Here is a 5,896-nt window from a genome sequence, read left to right as displayed (position 1 = left end):
AAAAAGGTCCTAATCCTCAAAACAACCCAGCAGATTTTTACAATTGTTGAGTTTTCTAAATATGTATTATAATATTAGTAATTCAAGTGTCTTTTTTAGGAACCTTGATTAAAGATAATATATGATTAAAGGGACACTAATTCATGAATTTTCTTATATAAAGTAGAACACTGCAAATGAAAGGAAAGAAAAAACACAATAGACTTGAAGAAGGGCTCGATGGAGCAGGGAAAAAGTGGGAAGAAATGTTAAATAGGGCATGACAAGGCGAGTTAGCTGGTTTAGATTAGTCTTCCCCTTCGATGTCCCCCTCCCTTTAATCATCCTGTAATTTTCAAGACTTTATTTCTTGTATATTGAACCCCCTTGATGAGAATCCTACCTCCTCCACTGCTACTAAATACTCACACCCTTACTATGAACTTGGCCTCCTTAAAAACACAATAATGTACCTGAATAATATAAAAGGTAATCAACTTAGATAACATAAAAAAAAATCATGCACCTAGGTATCCTAAAAGTGATGGCTAACACCAAACATACATCTAATAATTCTAGAATATTCAAAATTATATTTCTGACAATAAGACCGTCAAAAATCAATTTGTGGTTATTAAGATTATTTTTTATTTTAGAATGGTGTTGATGTTTATCTTGTAAAAGCCTTGTAAATTTGCATATATATATGTCTCCATGTTTGATAAATAGATAGATATAGCCTATAGGATAGGGAGACGTACAATTTTGGTTACTTAGCACATATGACAGAGCCGTGGAGCATTAATCTTACTTTGGATCTGTTGTATATTTCTAAGGATATGTTTTTTTTTCCAATTAAGAACAAGCTGCTTAACTGGACACTAACTATACTTAACAGTCTAGGGAGGATCATATACAATATTAGAAGATCTTTTTGGTTTATTTCTAAAAGAAGGCATATCCCATTTGTCCATGTTAGTGAGACCTCTGGCTTGCTGTGGCATAGGAGAAAATAAGTTGAATGCATGGATCCCTCCTAGTTCATAACTTAGAGATCCTAGTTTATCTGCAAGTTTATTCGCCTCTTTAAAACAATGACTTCTATGGAATCCATGTTCTTCAACTAACTTCTAATACTTTTGAACCATGTCTGAGATTCTCAAAGGAGGTTTCTACTCTCTGTTAATTCATTTGGCCAATAATAATGAGTCTGTTTCACCCCCAGACAATGGAAAAACCATTGTCAACACACCATTTAAGACCATAGAGAAGAGCAGATGCTTCTGCCATGGTGCTAGAGCCAGGTCCCAAGTTGATAGAGGAAGAAAAGATAGTGTTTCCTAAGTAATTTCTAACTCTACCACCTCCTCCACACATCCCTTTTAAGCAACTACCATCAGTGTTGAGCTTGATAGACAAATCCGGGGGTTTGGTCCATTTGATCATGGTGATACTTCTTTGTTGGATATCAGCTTCAAATATATGGTGTAGGCTTCTCCAGTTTTCATCTATTCTTGCTTTGCCAAACTATTTTTTTTTTTGTTATCAGCACAATAGTAAACAGAATATTAGACTTGACCTTGTACACAAAAGGTTTAATAGTTTCAAATTTGTTAGCACATCTTGCTCTCAAAATTTCCCAACAGATGATAGGAGGGAGAGCTTGAATGATAAAAGTAGCAATGGGATTTTTGGTCTGAGTGTTCCACCAGTTAAGGATAAGAATCCTAACGGTGTTATTGGTGAGTCTCACACCAAAGGATTAGAAATCTCACTCCAAACCAGGATGTTATACCCCGTATTTTTATACGTCAAGTAATGCGCAAAAGAATCGACGTGAGTTAAAGACGGAACCCTTCCCGGACACGGAGTAGAAACCTTTAATTTTTAAAATTTCTAAATTAGAACCAATTGTTTATAAATTTCATTTAGTGTAAAAATATTATTGGAAGATTAGGAATTTATTAATTGTGATTATATAATTATGTAGGAATTAGTAATCAACTAAGCTAATTAGATTAATTAGGCTTAATTAACCATGTGGGGCCCACCCGATTTTAAAAAAAAAAAAGGACATGGTGACACATAAGAAGACATGTGTGGTATTTAGGGAGAGGATATATAAGTTAAGATATGAGTCATATGTAACATTTGCATTAGGAAACAAATCAAGAACAAAGAAAGAAAAAAAAAAGTGAACAAAAAAAAAAAAAAAAGAGGCTCGGCCATGGAGCAAAATAACCGAGAGGGAGATTGAAGAAAAAGGAAATTTTGAGGTGTGTAATTGTTGTAACATTCAAGTGATTAGCAAGGTTAAGAAGCCAAGTTGATTAAGGTAATGTTTTATATCTTTTTATACACATTTTTGAGGTGATTAAACTTGTATAAATTGGTAAATTGTGATGAATGTGAGAAATTGTAGATGTTGATGTTAAAATGTAAATTTTTCTCTGTAGGGGGGGGGGGGGGGATGCTTTAATTGGATATGGTAAATTTATTTTAAATTGTATTATAGTTGTTGTTTTTGTCATGGATTATATGGTGGAAGAATGAGAAGAATTAGAAAGTTAAGGTTGAAGTTGTGTTGATATGAACATGTTGTTATCCTTATGGAATTGAAGGTATGATTATATCCATATGTTGTTGTTGGTATTTCTGTGTCAGCAGGAGAGCAATTCGAAATTGGGATAGGTGATTATATAGGGGGAGTGCTGCCGGATTTTCGCAAAATTATTAGATAATAGAAAACCCTAAACGAGAATATATAAACTAAAATGTAAATCCTATAAAAGAGTGGGCTATATATTTGTGAACGAGAAAATGTAGTTACTAACGATAACGTTACTTTTATATAAATAGGCTAAAAGAGCGACGAGGCGAAAAGGATTCACGAATAGTCGCTGACAGGTATGTAAAGCTAACCCTTCTTTCTTTTGGCATGTCTTAGATTTAAGTGATGAATGATATGAACTTTGGGGTAATCCTATTCATAAGTCTTGAGTGCGTTTCATGATTCTTATTCACTTCTTGATGTTAGAACTCTTAAGTGATTGAGCTCCCCTCTTCAGTTTCCTATACGATGGATAATAGTCGATATATATATATATATATGCTCCTATTCTGTTCCGAAGGGAACACCCATAAGGTGCCAGTTGAGTTGTGTATATGGTTTTACTAATGACTTCGAGGAAATTAGTTTATACTAAAGGAAATATAAAGTTTGATTTTCAAAACCACTCTGAAGGGGGTGCGAGATTTTACTATTTCATTTCATTTACGATTTAAGTTTATATTCCATAGCATCATCTCTTTGTATTGATATTTGTGGATTAAATTTGTGTGGAGATGATTGTGATATTAAGCCGGAAGCGGCTGCCCGAAGGGGCCATTATTATTAAGCCGGAAGCGGCTGCCCGAAGGGGCCATTATTATTAAGCTGGAAGCGGCTGCCCGAATGGGCCATCATATTATTAAGCCGGAAGCGGCTGCCCGAAGGGGCCATCATTATTATTAAGCCGGAAGCGGCTGTCCGAAGGGACTATTGTTTTGTTAGCCGGAAGCGGCCGTCCGAAGGGACTATTGTTTTGTTAGCCGGAATCGGCTGTCCGAAGGGACTATTGTTTTGTTAGCCGGAAGCGGCCGTCCGAAGGGACTAATGTGATACTATATTTATATTGTGTGTTCTAGAATTTGTGTATGCTATATTTATATTGTGTATGCTAGAATCTGTGTAAGGTACCATATGGCACTGTTCAATATGTTGTTCCAGGTTACTCCCGGGTTGCTTTCTAAACTTGTTTACTGTTACGCTTTTCCTTCTTTATGATTCAGTAATGTTTTGCATATTTCGTACTGACCCCCTTTCTTTGGGGGGCTACGTTTCATGCTCGCAGGTTCAGGGACGCGATCAGACAATCCAGTCACCTAGGAGGAGTCAACATTGAGAGTCAGACAGCTCCACTTGCTTCGGAGACTGTTCCTGTTTTGGTATAATATTGTGTGTATATATTATACGCACGACGGGGCCCTGTCCCGTCACTTATGTACGGTCATACTCCTCTAGTAGTCTGCGAACAGCGTGGGTGTCAGGGATACTGTTTGGCCTTGCCGGCCATTGTTTTGTTGTACAGAAGTATCGGCAGCGTCGTTGGCTTGTATTGTGATACGTTACATATATATATAAATATGTTTTGCGATGTTTGAGTACAGGTAACATAATTTGGGTTATCGGGCAGGTTAAGCTCGATCACTCGTCATGGCCCTAGATTGGGTCGTGACACCCTTGTAGCAAAATTTCCCTTGCAGAAAATATAGTCCACTGTTTCTAGAATAGTATTATCAGTATTAGCAACATAGCAGTGGCACCCAGGGGTGATTTTGATCTTAAACTTGGCAACTTTATCATCAGTTGAGAGCCTGTTATAGATGGCTCTCCATGTAAGAAATGTTATCTTGAAAGGGATATTTTTGTTCCATATCTTACTGGTGGCATAATTAGGAGCTCTTTTGTGCCTACTGTTGTTCCAAGCAGAGTGAACAGTGAATTTCCCGTTGTTAGATTCAGTACAAATGGATTTATCATTAATGTGGTTTTCAAAACAATCTCAAGATTTATGATCTTATTTTTCAGATCATTGGGTGGTTTAAAATGTAGATTGTTCCAGACCCACACTCCATTAACATACACAGAGTTGAGCTTAGTAATGTTCTGATCTTCAACATTAGGACACAACAAGTAAAGTAGTCCTAAATTAGGCCAGTTATCAAACCAAAATGAAACCTCTCCTCTGCCATTCTTCCAGAAAATATGATGTTCAGTATGCATTTTAGCCTCACAGATGATTTTCCAACCCTGAGAATTCCCAACAGTCCATTGCACCATGGAAGGGTGTTGATTTTAAAGATATCTGGCCCTTATGAATTCACCCCATAAAGAGTTATGAGTTCTCAAATTCCAAATGTCACGCCCCAAACCCGACCCTGGACTTAACAGGCATCCGATGCTATGAACAACACCGGAAGCACCTTAATATAATCAATGAACACCTTGTCTTTTATGTTAAACAACTATCTTAACAAATATTAAACAAGTCATTTATAAATGAATGAAAGCATAACCATTCCTAGGGATAATTCAGCGGAAGTCAAATCAAATACTCAGTTAATGAACGTGGAAAAATTCCTCAATGAGTCATACGAGACTCCAACACACTACCCACAATCTGACAACTATCTATGGAGCTTCTAAGATAATGAATAAATGTCTAACTCATCGGGACGCAGCCCAAAAACTAAAATACAAAAAGTAAAGATAGAATGGTGCCCCATGAAAAATCATGTGGGCTCACTGAATAGTCTCGAAAGCAGCAAGTAGGCGTATCACGAACCTGCTTTTCTACGTTACCTGACACACCATCAAAAACAACAATGGTATGCCTGAGTATTGGGTACTCAGCGAATGTCTCTGGGACAATAGTTAAATAATAAAATAATATAATAAGGATCACTAAAATGGTGTCAATAAAAGCAGTTTAAATTCAGGGATAGAATAGATCACCAAACTTAGTAACACCATTAATGAAAACCGTTAAAGAAGAAGTAAATCAATTTCAACTCGTTATGTCATTTATCATATTTAAATCTTTCATTCATGAATTCAAGATCATCAACAAGCCAATCATAGGCAACCAAAGTATAACTCATGCCAATACAGGCCCAAATCAACATAACAAAGGGACGATCATTTAAGGTTCCCTAAATCGCATAAAAGCACCACATCGGGGTTTGTCACCCTCGAAGGCTATCTTTACTCCCAAATAGCTAGGCAAAACCATATTAGGTTTATGAACCCTCGATGACCACTCTTCCTCCCGAATGTCTAGGCATGAACCACACCGGGGCTATTGACCCTCGATGG

This window comes from Lycium barbarum, chromosome 8 (assembly GCF_019175385.1).
Source record: "Lycium barbarum isolate Lr01 chromosome 8, ASM1917538v2, whole genome shotgun sequence".
In the NCBI taxonomy this organism is placed as follows: Eukaryota; Viridiplantae; Streptophyta; class Magnoliopsida; order Solanales; family Solanaceae; genus Lycium; species Lycium barbarum.
Note: the sequence above shows the minus strand (reverse complement) of the source record.